Genomic DNA, 18,635 nt, shown 5'->3' on the forward strand with positions numbered 1-18,635 from the left:
ATTATTTTTTGAGGAAATAATATTGCAAAAAAACTTGGAAAATTATTTTTCCAACATAAATAAATCATAAGTCAAAGTGCAAACTGTAAACCCTCATAACTTCGAAATTTTTATAGATAAAATTTTTTTAACATTTTTTCCATGTTCCTGGTATCTTACCTTATATGCACGGTGTAAGACATTTAGGTGATGCAGTGAGCGCATGCACTGCGTTGGCTGAAGTGTGGCCAAACTGGTCACGCGATTTTTAGACAAGGAGGACATATGCGGGCCATTCGTTCCCGAAAGTCCGCCTAATAAAGTGCACCTGAGGTGGTTACTTCAGCAATTTTATATTGTTCTAATACATGTTTATACATTTTGAAATGGGAAAAAAGTATTGTGTGCCCAAGTTTAAAAGTGGCTATGCTAAAAATATTGAAAAATTATCTTTTTTTCCGATACCTACCACGGAAAATGCCTAATCGTATAATTCCAAAAATTCTGTATTTTTACTGTAAAGGATCATGTGTGTAAAACACATTTTAAAGCAAAACATATAATTCGTGAAATTTAAACTGGCTGTTATACGGTATAAATCTAAAGAAAATTAATTAAAATTATAAACACCATAAAACATATTTTTTCTAGATTGAAACAGCTTTTGTCAAATTTTATCTCAAAAAGCCAAAATTAGAAGAAGAAGCAGTACTAACTATTTTTCCAGATTGTCCAGGATATTGTTAAATTTGAACCACAAGTTAAACGAAGGAGAAAAGCAAAAAGAATTGGAAAAGCAAAATTTAAATTTAGATTTTTTTGGTTGCTGTTTTTAATAATTATCAATCGTAATAATAATTTGCTTATTTATTTTAGTAGAAGAATCAAATATAGCTGAACTGAATAACTAACAAAATTTATTTGAAAAAATTGGAAATAAGAATAAAGGTTTATTCTATTTATTTATCTACCTTCTAGTCTGTGGTCTTTACATTCGATTGCGAATGGTGATAATTAATGTGATTTCAATAATTATAAAATAAAGTTCAGTTCAAAGTAACGTTATTTAAAAAAGTAGTAATCGACGCAAGGTGTGAAATAAACTTTATATATTTGATCTCTCTGATTTAATTTTTCTCTGGATACAAAAATAACTACAGTCCAAAAACTGAATTAATTAACAACAAATTTTTAATAAATTGATGGTGTCTTACGGCAGTTTTACAATTCCTAATAATTTTAAATTTAGAATTAAATTTTACTTAGGTCCAGTTTCATGATCGAATTAAAGAAACTTTAAAGTTAATGTTGGTTTGGAATGTAAAATTTTGCTCAATGAGTCCGTAGTAATTAGCACATTCTAAACAACATTTAATTTAATGCTCCTTTAAATTTGATTATGCAACTGGCCCTTAGAATATTATGCTCCTACAAAATATGTAGGTGTTTATGTTCTTGAAAAATCTTTGTCTTCGATATTCCGTTTCATAAAATTACCTTATTTAAAAAGAATTATTTTTAATTAAGTACTAATTTATTTAATTTTTTAATATACCTATTAATTTACTAATTATTTAATATAATAACTGTTTTCAAGTAAAATTCAATATGTATTTGTTTTACGTTTCGCAACAGAAACACATGTAATAAAAAAAAGTTCAAGCAAAGCTTTATCATTTAGATAATATTTCTTATAGAATTTAAATTCAGATGTATAGGTAGTAGGTGTATGACGTGTATTGTATTTTTTTTTTAATTATAACTATTATCATTTATACAACTGCAACTTTTCGGTCCATTCCTTCATTTATTGATAGTAATGATGGCCCGATTACGCTATCTCTCTCTAAATTGAGCGTGACCGGTTTGGCCACACGTTTGCAGGGCGCGCTGCATCACCTAAATATCTTACACCGTGCTTATATGGCATTTTTCTCTGGGGCGCGAGTTCTGGCGTACCCTGTAAATATGTATAAAAGAGTTCCGTGACTGACTGACAGACAATGCACAGCCTAAACCATAAACCACTGAAGCTAGAAACATGAAATTTGAAAGATATGTTCTTTAGAGAGTGTAGAGATCCGCTAAGAAAGGATTTTTTGAAAATCATTCTCTAACCAAGATGAAATGTAGTATAAACGTTTGTAACATGTTTTTTTTTAATCGCCTCTATGCTCCTGCGTTGGTTTGAGTTGGTGAATTGAGAAAAAAATAGATAACAGACTAACTTCACATTCCCTCTTTGAAATCAACAAATCTACGTGGACGAAGTCATGAGTGCAAGCTAGTGGTGTTATAAAACGAATAACTAATGGAGAAATTTTTCAATGTTAATTAAGCAGTGCAATTTTGTTAACCGTTTTGTATTTTAAACAAATATTATGCAAAGTGTAATTAACATACAAAGGTTTCTGCGTCTGTATTGTAATTAATCGAGTTTGCGTTTTAAAATTATGTAGTTATTTTAATTCGACATAATTTTCTGATTATATCATATCGCATTAACATCTGCTCCCTATATTATTTGAAGGAAACTTATAATTATATCCTCAAAGGAATTTTTATTAAAATTTTGACACGTTTCGTGAAATTCCTTTACTTTATAACAAGGATAAAACCTAGTACCTATCGAGTGGGTCATGTTTGTTCACAGAGAGTAATTGAAGATGAAACATTTTGACAACGTTTATAAATCAAACCAGTCGTTGGCTGCCTTTAGAAATTACAACAAAGACTCGACTTACTACTGATAAAAATTCATTTTAACTGATTTATTTTCGATATTAGGATAGTATAATTAATTCAGCGTCAATAAGCAGCTTCAGTGCATTTCTAGGTTGATTTCACGCTTCCTGGTTTAACTCAATAGAAGAGACCTATACCAATATCGATGGAAAGGAAAAGTCAGACTAAGTGATATTTGCAATCTCGACACATCCAATTTAAGATCAAAACTGGTAAAAAATACATAAATGTGCTGCCTCATCTCTGCATTAAAAAAGACTCGACCTTCCAGCATCCATAAAACGTATCGATTGAATTTCTAGGAGTAGCACTTCTCATGCGACTCATTATCAGTAAATCAATAGCCTCGTGATAAAACCGAGCCAAATCCCTTTTTAATGATTTTTTTTTCTCTAGCATCACTGAAAATTTTAATGTCGGCAATAAAGTTGCTAGTAAGGGCTGTAAGGTTTTTATTGATCTTTGAACTTTCACTAAGCGCTTTAGGTTAAAATTAGTTTAACGAATGAGACAGCAGATACTAACATATTGTTTGAATGCATCAATAAGTTGCGTGGCTTTTAACCGTTTCCGCTTTCAGGAAGGATATTAAAAAAGTGTTTTTGTGTTTTTATTGAAAACTTCTTTTCTCAATGGATAAAAAACAGAATATTGCTTCCGGTCCGACAATTTTTCTGAAAGAGAAAATTGTTATAGATTTTCATAAAGTTCGATATATGAATTTCTAAATCTATCTGCTCCGCAGTATTAGTCCGTTGAATAACATTTAATTTCGTTAAATGAAAACATTTCGGAATTGACTCGTAACAAACTTTGTTTTAAAAAATAAGATTTCATTTTTATTGTACATACTTGTTTTGTTGCTCAGATTCCAATTATACTAACCAAATAAATCGACTGCTGTTATGTTGTTTAAACAGTTCAGGGAACTTGCAGTAATTAAAAGTTTATTTTACGAAATGCACTCATCCCTTTGACAAAGTCCAGCCAATTACCCCCAACAAAACGTAACAAAATCTAAAATTCAAAAAGTCATTTTGGAGTGTATTCATTGGGGTCGTACTTTGGCCAAAGATCCTTATTACTTCAAGAGCTAAGGTTACTAACAACTTTGGGATAGAATTTTTTTTATTAAATATATAACAGTTTGCAATCATGGAGTGGATTTCCGTTTGTTTAAATTTTGACTGAGCGTCACACTAATGTGTACACACTTGTACCTATTACGTGTTCCATTGGTCTAATTACTGTACTCGTGTTATATATCAGGACAACATTAGTCGTTTATTATTGACAGAGTAAATATGGTCGCAACTAAGTGTAAAATGAACAGTGAAGCTTGAGCAAATAAAATAAAAATCTGTCGTTGAGGGAAAATAATCGTTCATCAAATGCGTGAAGGCCTGGGTTTTTTATATTTCCCGGATTATGTCATTATTACGTCTGGAAACAAGAAACTTGTTTTATTAGTAACAATCAGTTAAAACACCTTTTATGTGTCGTAAAAGCCTGTCAGAGGCTGCATTAGAGAGTTGGACATTTTATCCCTCTTCTGCGTCATAAATTATTCAAAAAGATAGCCCCGTAATTACGAAGAAAATCGTAACCTTAAATTATTATTGAAAAATTGAGATTTTAGTCTTCCCGGTGATTTTTTTACGTTGCTTTGTTTACAATATGTTTTATGTTTAAAATGGTTTTTTCTGGCGTCGTAATTTATGCTATTAAATGAACTTTTTGCGTTGCAATTACATCCTTGTTTACAGCTTACCTACTACATTGTTAATTCTGACAAATTGCTGGGACTGATTAATGAGAATATGTGATTTTCCTGACTCTAGATAATCAAGTCACAATTATGTTTCGTTTTTACGACGCCTTAAGAATTGTTGTAAAAGCTAATTTCGATTTTACTAACAAGCCCATGAATATTCAACGACATGCAATTTTGATTGTGGTTAAATTTAGAAATTAAAACAGTAACAACTTTGCGGCTTAATGCTGTCGTTGCAATTATCTAACGTTATCCATCTGTTTTTAATAGTACTTTCAAGACGAGCTATTTCGCATAAAAGCTTTTTCACACTTATGGAGCTTATTCAATTAGGTTTTTATTAGGCAAATAAAATGATTGATGTGCCATTTTTCCCCATCCTTTCAGAAAATCTAACATTATTGAATGACATAAAGCGACAAGCCGTCAACACACTCGCTATTAATTGATAAAATAATAGCATAATAACACTAGAGTTTTTATTAAAATAAAAAAATATGAATAACGCGTGACGCACTAACTTCTGACCCTCTTGGTTAGCATTGAAACCTTAGTGTTCTAGCTATATCAAGTAATTATAAATTTTCCGAATGTTTCATAAACTTTATAACTTCGAGTCAGATACTCCTAAATTTCCACCACCAGAGATACTATTTTATAAACTTTGCAATAATAGAACTAAAACGTTTGCAATATTTTGAATAGATTCAATAAATCGTCGATTTACATTATTTTAAAAATAAAATTACATAAAATGTTAAAACTACTACTCCACCTATTTAGAGATATTGTATTTAATACAATTGGACGGAAAATACACAATAGGTTGTAAAAACCTTATTTTGCTTGGCAAATTTAGCGTCATGTATTTTATTACTATGCAAATTTTATTTTATTATTTATTCGTTGCGGCTTTATGCCGAAAAAATTCAGATTGATGTTTCCAAATATAGAAAGTATTCTTTTTCCGTGTCATATTTTTTGACCTTTATCTCATTTTAATATTTTAAAGTGTGTTTTATTGGCCGCAAGGACAAACCTTTGTTATTTTTAACACGATTGAAAAACCAACAGTCGAATAATCCAATAATTCCAATTATTGTTTATGGCAATATCAAGTCAAAGATAAAATAATGTGAATTGTTATCATAATTGATCTCGACTGGAATATTTCTGTAATTTAGAAAACGAGAGGAGTTATTCCAATACCATTATAATGGCTGTAAGTGTATTGTCTCTAACAAGAAATAAAATGATTTATAATAGAGCAGGTCCGATAATCGCAACAGAATTGAAAATATTTTTGTCTGCAAACTTTACAGCAAAATTGCCAAGACGCGTCACCAATTTTCTTATCCTGTGCAACCTTTAAAAAGTTATTTCCTTTCAATTCCTTCAAGAATATTAACAAAATTGACAAAGAACAATTAGACACGACATCCCTCATTAATAATTATAAAAACCGAGACAGAACATATGGTCAAATCTCCATAAATCCGACAAAAAAAAAACACATTTATAAATAAAATTATTATATACGTCACGTCTCCTCCACCACCACGTAAGTATTAAATAATAATTTGTTGCAAATTTCAATTTCGTTACAAAACACACTTGTAACAGTTTGTCAGACTATGAATAGAAAGCTAATCATCAACTATCAATTTTTGCAATAAATTTTCTAAACAATTTAAAATACGTGAAATATTGCGTCCTAAAACAGGTTTATTTCAATGAAACCCTATATATTTTTGCACAATTATCGGCTTTCCCGATTGGTGAAACCAGCAAATCAAAAATAATTTTCGGAAAAATGCGCCAATGTTGTGACGACTAGTATAGCATCATAGCGGTTTGGCTTGTCGATGTTGGAATTTGTAAATCAATCGGCAAAATTAATATAATATCATGAAAATTTGGTGTAAATACGTGTATTAATCAAATTGTGCTTTCGGACTTACTGTGTGGTTAGGTTTGTGTAATTTCATGAAATAATAAATTATGTCGGATGAATCGGAAAGCCGTATACTATTTTGCATATTATTTGGCGACTTTAACATTAACATACTGATTTCATTTGCATCTACACGTTCTAAAATAAAACATTAGTATACATTTATACAAGGAGCCGTGTATTTATTTCCTCAAATTAATTATTTATTACGCCCTTTTCTCTCCACGTGTAACGTATGTTGAAAATGTTTTCATTATGTCCAGCTATTTATATTTCCACACTTTATGGAGTAATTTTTTTGGCACATTTTTTTTATAACATTACTCCTGTGATTTAATTAATTGTAAGCTAAAATCATTTTAAAACTACCATGGTTCATTAAAGTTTTCAAATTGTTTTATTACAACATGCAATCACTTGCATTATTTATCATCTCGCGTCGACTGGACAAGAATAAACATTCATTCAAAGTATTATGAAAACAAACAAATATCAATAAAGGGCTGTCGGTCGTAATATCAATTAGCCAAAGGAAATATTATCGTAATTATTTAAGGCTCAAAGTGTGATTTTTCTGGCACAATGCCCCGAAAATGGGGTTAAAATTAATAAATATTAGCGGTGTTTGCAGAAACATATTAGGGTGTAATATGCGGATGTTAGTTAGTTTCTTGGCAAAATTAATGGGTAGGTGGCCGATGTGTGTAATGGAGCGACTTTGTAATTTGCACCAATAAATAAATGAAATTTAGAATAATGGCCATGTAGAATAAGTGGTAAAGCAACACTTCTTAATTAAAATCAGTGTAAAGTGTATCATAGACTTTATCGCACCCTTTACGGTATAGTTTCGGAATTTATGTCTCTTGGAGTTTCGGAATTAGGCGTTGCAAATAATTTAGTGCAGCGAAAAATTGCGGGATAAAATTTTCAATTCAAGTGTAATCAGCGGAATGCGGTTAATAATTTTATAACTATAAAATAGCGTGACCTAAGAGAAATATTTTAAATTAAATAATTATTTATAATTATGTATAGTGAAGATGCGAGAAAACTTAATACGAAAAGCATCTTTTCGAGTATGAAATATTTACTTATATACTAGTTACACTATAAGAAGCATTTTGTATCAGAAAGGTCAAACGCGGGTTCATTACCTCCACTTAGATTTCATAACCCATTCATAAAAAATAATGTACCGTCACTAAAAATTTCCTTTCTAATTTTACAGAAAAACATTGTCACTTCTCAGAGATATTTATTAGAAATCAAATGTGGGGATCAGGTTTAGTATATGTGGTTAAAATTTGGCATAAAAAGTGTATCTCGAGAAAAGCTGTAAAAAAGCCATCACTTCTTGATGGATGCTGTTAAATGGATGGATGCTGTTAAATAAATTTTTATTTTAGATGAATTATGCGCCGATTTTCTAAATTGAATAACAAATTGAAAAAGAACTAAAGTTTTCATACCAGTTATTCCCAATTGGGACATTTCTAATATACTTACCTACAGGCTGTCTCAGTTAAAACTCCCCAAGCTCCCATGCAGAAATTTTACTTATTAATAGAGAGTCTGTTTTTACGCTATAAAAAAATTCTAATTATTTTAAAATTTATTTTGTAACATCAGCTGCTCGACATTTTAATTATTCAACAGTGTAGAAAGATCGAGGCGGTGTGTGTACAACAGCTTTATTTTTTATGGTGAAAAACGAAATAAAATTATTTAAAAAAAATTATGCAATCCCCAATTGTACCTAGTGTAGTTTATGCGGGATAAAATCTGTAAATGTGTTTGGTCTCTTAACAAGTGAGATATTGACTTGGGAAGACATCTGTATAATGTGGGATATTTATGGGATTATTTAATGCTTAGTGATCAGTGATCACGTTCACATTTCTGTGATAACCTTTCCATTCCTAGATTAGCATCTCCGAAGGTTTAACTCTAAGCATGCGTAATGTTTTTATAAATTAATTAATTAATGTCATTAAAATATTTTTAGGATTTTTAAGACGTCGCATTTAACATGATACTTGGAATTATAACTTAACTATCAGTTCTGAATTGTCATTACTTTTACCACTTCAGAGTTACACAATGTATTGATGCTCATTTGTCATTTTTTGTGAAGCATTTAGCAGATTAAAGCATAACATTGTACTAAAGAAATTACATCATGTCGGTTTGTCTGACTCATTATTATACGTATCTAAAAGAAGGAAGCAATTTGTAACATTTAATGGATTTAATTTATAAAAAGACTATTACAGCATCAGCTTCGTCTGTATACGATGCCGTAATATACTCGCGATACTAAAATATTGAATCAAACGGAAAACGGAAAAGTTTATTTAAACATAGTAGCGATGCGATAGTCGTTGGGATCTGTGTTACCTAAAGTATTTCGAATAAATCTGTTGCGTATAAAGAGCTTAGTTGCTTAGTTTAGTAATGCATCAGCATTCCTTTTAACGGTTAATAAACAGAAGAGTCTTTTAATAGTCACCACTTATAAAAATAAAAAGCGATTATAACAAGTTCCTAGCTTAGACCTGTTATTGTAAAATACTAGCTAAATCGGGCAAATCCTCTCGGATGTTTTGTAAAAGTAGTCGTTGGGACAGCCGCTCTCTCCTCGTGCAGAACTCATATTATTATCTCATACGAAAAATGTAGAAATTGTCGGGGGCTTCGCTCCCCAAGTAGATTTGCTTCGCAAATATCGACATTGTCGTGGGTTTTGCCACGGTACTCACAATACCTGATTCGCAAATGTTCGACATCGTTTTCACCGTCATGCATTATTTCCGTCATCTCAAATTTGACCGGCTATTCCTAATTACAGATTTTTTCGTCAAACTTCCTTTGTATGACCTTCAGTTTCAAATAACATTTTGGGTATAAATTCCATTTTAAGCAGGGCGCGTCATGATCAATGTTACTTATCTAACCCCACTTTTTAGATACACCTGTAAATATTTTCGTACGTCGTATGCATCCACCTTTTGTACTACCCAAAGTTCACGAATCATCTACCTACTTCGTATGAAGTCAGAAAATGTGCATACAAATTTTTCGAAGCGGTATTTTATAGAGACAATCGACGACGACATTTTGGCAGCCCACACTATGAGGATTCGGATCTTTGACCGTTCTTCCTTATGAGCATTTAGACCTTTGGCGTATTTGCTCCAACCCGCACTTTACAAAAAGACAACACCAGCCTTCGCCCAAATACTATTTATGTCATCCTTTAGCTTTTTTCAAATCACCCGCAACGTTTATCACCGTATTACCGAAGTTTTCGTTTGATTTTCTTAAAGAGTGTGAACCACATTGACACGAAATGACAACAACTGTCAGAATCGAATGATTGAAATCCAACGAACTCTTAGTTAAAGATTTTTTTAAAAGTAAAATTTAGGCACTTTTTTATGTTTGCTTAGTCTCCGCATTTTGCAGTTTTTCACTTTTAACATGTCCAAATTGCTACTGTGCGAGAGAGTAGATTAAATTAATTTTTACACAGGTTAAGAGAGTTGGAGCTATTCTGTATTCACTTAAGTGTTGCCGCTAAGCAATATAACGAAGCCGAGGGTGACAGGTACCAATGCACCCAAAACATTTCGCCCTCGATTTGGGTTGGGTGACGACACTTCTTCATTGGAAAAATATTCTCATACGTAATTATTAATAGCCGTAGGATATTAGGTCCATGTATCGTTTTAGTCATCACGTTTTAGTATCAGTTTTAGTAATAGATAGAAAATAATAGATATTATAAAATTTTCACAATTTTTCTGTCAATAAACTTTTTCATGTCAGCACTGACGCCGAGAATTAAACTTAAAAAAATCAGCACGACTATGGAACTACTAGATTTTTTTAGAGAACTTTTTCTCACCTGACAGATAACCTCAAATTTGAGGGTTTTCGAGCCTTGAACAATATTTTACAAACCATCACCTACCTATTTTAAATCGGATAGTGTGCATTTTTATCGAAAACTGTATCGCCGTCGCTGGCCGCACTTGGACCCACACAATTTATTAAAAATTCCAACGCCACTCATCAAAATAGAAAAAATAGACACTACACATCCAACTTGATCACTTTTAAATAAATCACTCGATTATTATCGAATTTCCACAATTTTTCTGCTAAGAAACTTTTTCGTGACAGCACTGACGATAACGCCGGAAAATGTTAAAAACCACTCGATTTTTTTCAAAGAATTTTTTCTCACTTAACAGGTTACCTCAAATTACACATTTCTTGGCAAAATTTCCTTTTATATGGGGACTTTCAAGTCTTGAACAGTATTTCACAAACCACCACCTATCTACGCTGGCCGGCATAATTATCGCATTACTTTAATTTTTAAGTATGGCTCAAGGGTTCTGAAAATAGTACTAAAATTAATGATGTAAGATAGTAGCATTATCAAGTAACTCAGTCGACTATGGATTTTTCAAAAACAATTGGTATATTTTCATTGTTTATTGATTAAATGTCAAATTATCAAAATTATTGCTAATTTCCGAGAGACACCAGTAAAAAAACTTAGCTTTTTTCCAGGCTCGAGAAGACAATACTAGTTATTAACGGTTGCCTCCGAATGTAAGAAAAGCTTATCTAAGCTAAAAAACTGATCGACACAAAATTCGCCTTTGTGTTTCTTTTGACAATTGTTGCGTGTTAGCGCACTTTGATTAAGTAATACAACAACTGTGTTTTACGAAGTATTTATTTTAAAGACAACTATTTGATTTACTGTTGAATGTTGAATGTGTTGTTGTAAGACTTGTACTTCAGACTGGTCTACTGGTCTCATCGTCTCATCCGGGGTTGGTAGTGGAGGGTGGTGGGGTGCTAGTGTTGTACAGTACTGTACATTTCCGCCCCCCTTAAACTAACATGTTTAATTGTTGTGGATACGGTTGACGTCATCGACGTCGGCCTGGTCGTCGGTGTCGGGAAGTGGACAAATTCGGTTGAGAGCCCGTATCACCTCTCCCGTCGTTGTTTTTATTGTCGCCGTCCGGATGAGACCGTCTCTGCCTGGATGGATTTCTGTTACTAGCCCCAATCGCCAGCATAGCGGGTGTAGATTGTCTTCCTTCAGGAGGACGGGCATTCCTTTTTTAACGACGGATTTGCAACGTTGATGCCACTTCTGTCGTTGCTGTAATGAATTTAAAAATTCCTTGGACCAACGTTGCCAGAAATGTTGGTACATCTGTTGGACTCGCTGCCATCGTGACAGCCTGTTTTCCTTGAAATGTGTTAGATTTGATTCTGGAGTCGCAGTTAGGCGGTCCCCAATAAGGAAATGACCTGGTGTTAAGGGAGAAAGGTCGTTTGGGTCAGAGGAAAGCAAGGTTAAAGGTCTAGAATTGATACATGCTTCAATCTGAATTAGATAAGTTTGAAGTTCTTCAAACGTTAAGAGCGCGTTACCTACAATTCGCCTCAGATGGTACTTAACCGCCTTTATACCAGCTTCCCAAAATCCTCCACGATGTGGAGATCGTGAGGGTATAAAATTCCATTTAATCTTATGTGCTGATAATGATTGTATAACGTTTTCAAAGTCAGATGAATTAAATAATTGGCTTAATTCCCGATTGGCAGCTGTAAAATAGGTAGCATTGTCTGAATAAATTGAGGCAACTTTACCTCTTCTTCACATGAATCTTTTTAATGCGTATAGGAAACTTTCTGAGGTGCAGTCGGTAATGAGCTCGAGGTGCACTGCTTTGGTAGCGAAACATTTGAATAAAACAAAATATACCTTCATTGTCTTTTTACTGCGTCGATTACCTTCCTTAATAATTATAGGTCCCCCGTAATCTGCTCCGGAGTGTAAAAATGGTCGAGAAGGTCGAACGCGTACCTGTGGTAAATCTCCCATCAATTGATTTTCGGATTTGGGGTTTGCATGAAAACATGTGAAACACTTATGTAATAAGTTTCTAACTAGTGATCTTGCGGCTAGTGGCCAATATTCTTCACGAATTGCCGATAATGTCGCTGAAGGTCCGGCATGTAATTCTTGTTTGTGAAAATGTAAGATAATTAATTTGGTGACGTGATGTTTAGTCGGTAGTACTTTCGGAAATTTTTGTTGATAACTGACTTCAGCGTTTTTTAGTCGACCTCCTACGCGTATTATCCCGTCATTATCTAAGAATGGGTTTAATTTTAACAATTTACTGGATTTATCCACTTGACTACCGTTTTGTAGTTTCTTTAATTCAGATGCGAATTCAGTTTTTTGTGTCATTTTAATAATTAAATTTGTGGCCAAGTTAAGTTCAGAAATCGATAGAGTGCCTGTATATTTATTTGCAGGATGAGAAGCATTGTGAATGAATCTGCGGCAATAGGCAATTACTCGCTGTAATTTTGAAAAACTAGAATACCTTGTCAAAACTTCATTGTTAGTTTTAATAGTTATTGACAAATTAGTTTCAACAGAACGTTTTTCCAATGTGACGTCTTTTGAAGTAGGTGTAAACGCAGACTTAGGCCAGTTTGATTGATTTTGACTGAGAAACAATGGTCCATGAAACCACAGATGATTGTTTAACAGTTTATTGGGAAGTGTTCCTCTAGAAACGATATCAGCAGGGTTATTTTGAGAATCTATGTGTCGCCAGTTTTTTATGTCTGTCAGCGATTGAATTTCTGAGACTCTGTTGGCTACGAATACCTTCTCTGTCCATAAGAATAATTTGTTAATTGTTAAAGTCAAAGTTGAGAGTAGCTTTTTTATCAGACGTGCTAATAAAACGGCAGCGCAAAGTTCTAATCGTGGCAAGCTTACGGTTTTGAGCGGTGCAACCCTTGACCGAGCACATAAGAGTTCTGTGTGATAGGTGTGATTAATTTGGTTAAATGATCTTATATAAATACATGCGCCATACGCGGACATTGAGGCATCTGCAAAACCATGTAACTCAATGCTTGAAGGTGACTCAAGTTTTAATATTTTTCGTGGAATATTTAAACTGTTTATCAACTGAAGTTCCTCCATAAATTTTAGCCAAAATTTCCCTAATTCCTCAGGTAAGGGATCATCCCAACCAAGTTTAAGTGACCATAATTTTTGAATGAAAATTTTTGCTGTTACCATGATGGGGGAAAGAAGGCCTAATATATCAAAAATTTTTGCCACTGTTGATAGAACTGACCGTTTAGTAATATGTTCGTATGTTACCAAATCGACTGAATATTTAAAGGTGTCATCACTACAATTCCAATTTAATCCCAGAGTTTTAACTTCATTTTGTTGTCTGTTAATTCTAATTAATTTATCGACGTTTTCATTTTGCGCGGGTAAGATTTCTAAACAATTAGATGCCCATTTTTGCAGTTGAAATCCGCCTTGTGCTAGTGCACCAATTAATTCATCGCGTAATTTGACCGCCTGCTGTACAGTATTTGCACCTGACAGTAAATCGTCGACGTAAAAGTCTCTTAAAATTGCTGCAGATGCAAGTGGAAATTGATTTATTTCGTCTACTGCTAATTTTTGTAGACACTTCGTGGCTAAATACGGTGCTGATGCCGTTCCGTAAGTGACCGTTTTTAGTTCGTAGATTTTTAAGGGTTTGTCCTTGTTATCGCGCCAAAATATACGTTGAAAGGGCGTATCTTCGGGATCGACCCAAATTTGTCGATACATTTTGACTATATCGCAACAAAAGGCAATTTGGTATGTTCGAAATCTCGTAATGATTGAAAAGAGATCTTGCTGAATAGTCGGCCCTACCATTAAAATGTCATTTAAACTTACCCCGGTTGAACTAGCCGCGGAAGCGTCAAAGACAACGCGAAGCTTAGTGGTCGAACTCGATTCTTTGATGACGGCATGATGTGGTAAAAAATATTGATCGTTTGTGTGTGTTTTTGTTTTATATGGCAATGCTTTCATGTGACCTAATTTATAATACTCATTTATAAAGTTAACGTAATCGGTTTTAACTTTTGGTTGTTTATAAAATTTTCTTTCGATGCCATAAAATCGTTTTACCGCCGCATTGTCGGACGGACCTAAATTCTTGGTATCGGCTTTAAATGGTAAGCGTACTATAAACCGACCCTCATTATCCCGTTTTACAGTTTTTGAAAAATGTTCTTCGCAGGCACGTTCTTCCGATGTGTAAATAGGATTATTGGTACTTGCCGACTCCTCCAATTCCCAGAATTTTGCAAGTTGTTTGTGTAATTCAGCATCCCTTGTGATATTAGAGAGGCAGCCGACAAAGCTTTTAGTTTTATGATCGTACCGGTTAAACTTTCCAGTAATAATCCAACCCAGACGGGTACGTCTTAAATATACCTGATTTTCTAAAATATTTATTTCTTCAGGGCAAAGCAAATCCCAAAAAAATTCCGCGCCAATTAATAAATCAATATTATCTGTTTCGTTAAACCGAGGATCTGCTAGTTCAGTGTTTGGTGGAATGTTTAAAAATGCTCGAGAATAATCTGTTTGAGGAATCGACTCCGTTATTGTTGGGAGTACTAAACAATGCATTTTGAGAGAAAATGAATTAAATTGTGAATTTATAGTCACATTTGTTGAATTTTTAACTTCGGTTGCGATTTTCCCAACACCTGAGATATGTAGATCGATTTTTTTTGTCGATAGACCTAACTTCCGGCACATACTGCTTGTAATTAAATTGCTCTGGGACCCACAATCTAACAATGCTCTGCAATTTTGATATTGACCGTTTGAATTCTGAATTTTGACCATTGCTGTGGCCAACAAAATAACTGGTTGAGAATTGTGAGAATTATTTGCCACGGAAAGAGATAAGTGATTACTACTTGACTGTTCGGCAATGTGAATCAATGTATGATGTCTTGATTGACATTTTCTACAACCATACGTGGATTTACAGTTGTTGGCAGTATGATTCAATTTTAGACAATTGATGCAAGCATTTATTTCCGTAATGTATTTGTTACGTTCGGTGGCTTCTAAATTTAAAAATGCATCGCAAGTAAATATTTTATGCAAATTGGATTTACAATATATGCACTTTTCTTTATTAGTTACTGCGTGAACAATAGGGCGATATTTTGGTTGATTTTGATTGAATTGCCTTTGATTTGTTGGTTTGTTTTGTTCGGAAGAATTCTGAGATTTTGAATTAATGCGATTTAGTGACTCTAAGAATTCACAGCGATTTTCTAGAAATCTAATGAAATCAGTTAATTTTGGAATTTCAGTCGTCAGGTGGGTTTGCCATTCTCTTCTGGAATTGAAATCTAACTTTTCACAAATTATTGGTACTAGGAGACAGTCCCATTGTTCGACGGGCTGATTCTGAGCTTTTAACGCGGCAATATGAGTTGTGATATCTGTATATAGGCTTCTCAAAGCGGTATGGTTAGATTTTGTTATTATAGGGCTGTTTATAATTGATAGAACATGATCATGACAGATCAGTCGAATGTTATTGTACCTTTTCTGTAGTAATTCAAATGCAGCTACATAATTCTCAGCAGAAATGGGAAGCGTATCAACAATTGATAGAGCTTCACCTTTGAGTGACGATTTTAAATAATGAAATTTCTGACAATCGTTAAGACTTGTGTTGTTATGAATTAAAGAGCTAAATCTGTCTAGAAAGGCTGACCACTGAGAATAAGTTCCACTGAAAATGGCAAGATTTACTTCAGGAAGTTTAACAATTTGTTCGATTTGATGTACGGAATTTTGGTTATTACTACCGGGATTGACTATTGAGGAAGGCTGATTCGCTTTTTTAATTGTGGACTTAATTCTTGACAATGTTTTGAAATATTGTGTTTCGACACCTTCGCGCTCATTATCACCGTCTTCCTCCTCGTCTAAAATTTCAATTTGGGATTGAATCTCCTCATATTCTTTCATTGCGTCATGCAGACTTTGCATCCTAATTTCCAGCGCCAACGGATCGTCGATATGATCGTTAACAAATGTCTCAATGCGAGTTATTTTGGCCTTTACCGTTCTACGTCGTATTTTTAATTGTGCTAATTCGGCCATTTTAGTCGAGTTTAATTGAACCGATTTATATTTAGGTAAGTAATAAGTAAATTTAAAGTGGACTGTAGGTTGTTATAAGTTAATACGATGAAACGAATCAAACCGGAATACAATGAAAATAACCGATTGAAGCATGTGCTATAGGAGTCAAATGACACAATAGGAAAGTTAAAGGAATTGGGGACTTACCGATGTTGAGTCTGCTGCTGTGGGTTCCGCGCTGCCCTGTTGATGACCTTTTGGTGCTGATCTCCGAGGATGGAGTGAGTACCGTGCTGCCCTGTGGATGACCTTCTGGTGCTGATCTCAGAGGACGGAGTTTCTACCGTGGATACGATCCGGCTCGATTGGACCAAATGTTGCGTGTTAGCGCACTTTGATTAAGTAATACAACAACTGTGTTTTACGAAGTATTTATTTTAAAGACAACTATTTGATTTACTGTTGAATGTTGAATGTGTTGTTGTAAGACTTGTACTTCAGACTGGTCTACTGGTCTCATCGTCTCATCCGGGGTTGGTAGTGGAGGGTGGTGGGGTGCTAGTGTTGTACAGTACTTTACAACAATCAAGTTGTAGTTTAATTGTTGAAGTTTAAGTCGTAATTGTAGTTTAACATAACGTTAATTAGTTAATTAATTTTTGATTTATTTATTTTTTTAAGCATTATGTCAGTAAAGAAACACTTTTCTCATGTGATGTGATAATTTTGTCGGTCAGTGTATTTTAGATCGAATAGTGTGCATTTTTATCGAAAATTGTATCGTCGTCTCAGACCACTGCTACCCCGTCACGGCCACAAGCAATGGGACCCACACAATTTTTAAAAATTCCAACCGCACTCATCAAAATAGAAAAAATGGATAGGTACTAAACATCCAACTTAATCACTTTGAAATAAATCACAACCGATTAAAACCGGATTTCGAGCACTTTTTCTTTTGAAATGTGACACAACAACTGACAGCGAGAAATGTCACATTGACATAGGACTCTTTCTCTTAAAATACTAGGAACATAGAAAAAATGTTAAAAAAAATTTATCTATAAAGATTTCGAAGTTATGAGAGTTTTGCACTTTGACTCTATTTATTTCTGTTGCAAAAATATTTTTCCAAGTTTTTTTGCTACAGGCTATTAGAAGAGGAAACAATGAAGCTGTATCCTAAATTGTAACTTTTCAGTTATTTGTGGCCCTTATTGGCAAAATTTCTGTACCATTATTAAATAATTGTAAAAAAAACCTATACAAAATCATCAGTAGCATTAAGTAAACATAAAAAAATGTCAAATGTCAAGAAATAAATGTCAAATTTTTTTGACAGATAGGATATTTTAAACATTGTTTCCATGTTCCTGGAACCTTATCTTACTTGAAATTTTTCTCTGGTACGCGAGTTCTGGCGCACCCTGTATAGGTATAATGATCAACAAAATATGCAACTATTGTTCGCCTGCCAGTCCTTAATTAATAAACGGTTCAATCAAATATTGGAAATCTTAGACACAAAGCCCTTCGCAAAAAATATGATTTTATTAAAACCAAATGATTATTAATTATTATTATTTTTTTCCAAGTTGATCAGCAATAATTATCAGCGTCTTGTTGAATATTCCGAAAATTCTGTCTAGAATAATTTATTTGGTGTTCACGAGTGAATGCAAAATGTGTTATTTTTTTTCTAATCGTACATTTCATTGTTCTTTGATTAGAAAAGCATGGCGTAAGCGTTTAACGGCGTTAATAATTTGAAAGCAACCCACCCGGCGAAATATTTAAAAAATTCTTACGCGCCCATAAAAAGCCGCCGACCACATTGTATGACAATGTTCCCACATACTTCCAAAGTATTTATTATTTCACTACAAAATAGTGGTCCAGACATGTCTGTTTCGTGTTTTTGCCAGTTTGTTTATCTCTTTAAAGTTCTGTTTTCATCCGACATTACATGTATGTTTACGTTATTTTCGTATCAAGGAGTTTGTTTATCGTTGTCTACATCTCATCTGCTCCCACCCCAGTTGTTAATTAGTCCCTACTAAAACACTAGGCTTCCTCAGGGATATATTTATACAAACAATGAATAATAATGATGCACGTTCGATCGCAAAACCAGACGCTCGAAACGT

The sequence above is a fragment of the Tribolium madens genome, unplaced genomic scaffold (assembly GCF_015345945.1).
Source record: "Tribolium madens isolate multiple individuals breed KSU strain unplaced genomic scaffold, Tmad_KSU_1.1 Scaffold_2;HRSCAF=44;Tcas5.2_LGX, whole genome shotgun sequence".
NCBI lineage: Eukaryota > Metazoa > Arthropoda > Insecta > Coleoptera > Tenebrionidae > Tribolium > Tribolium madens.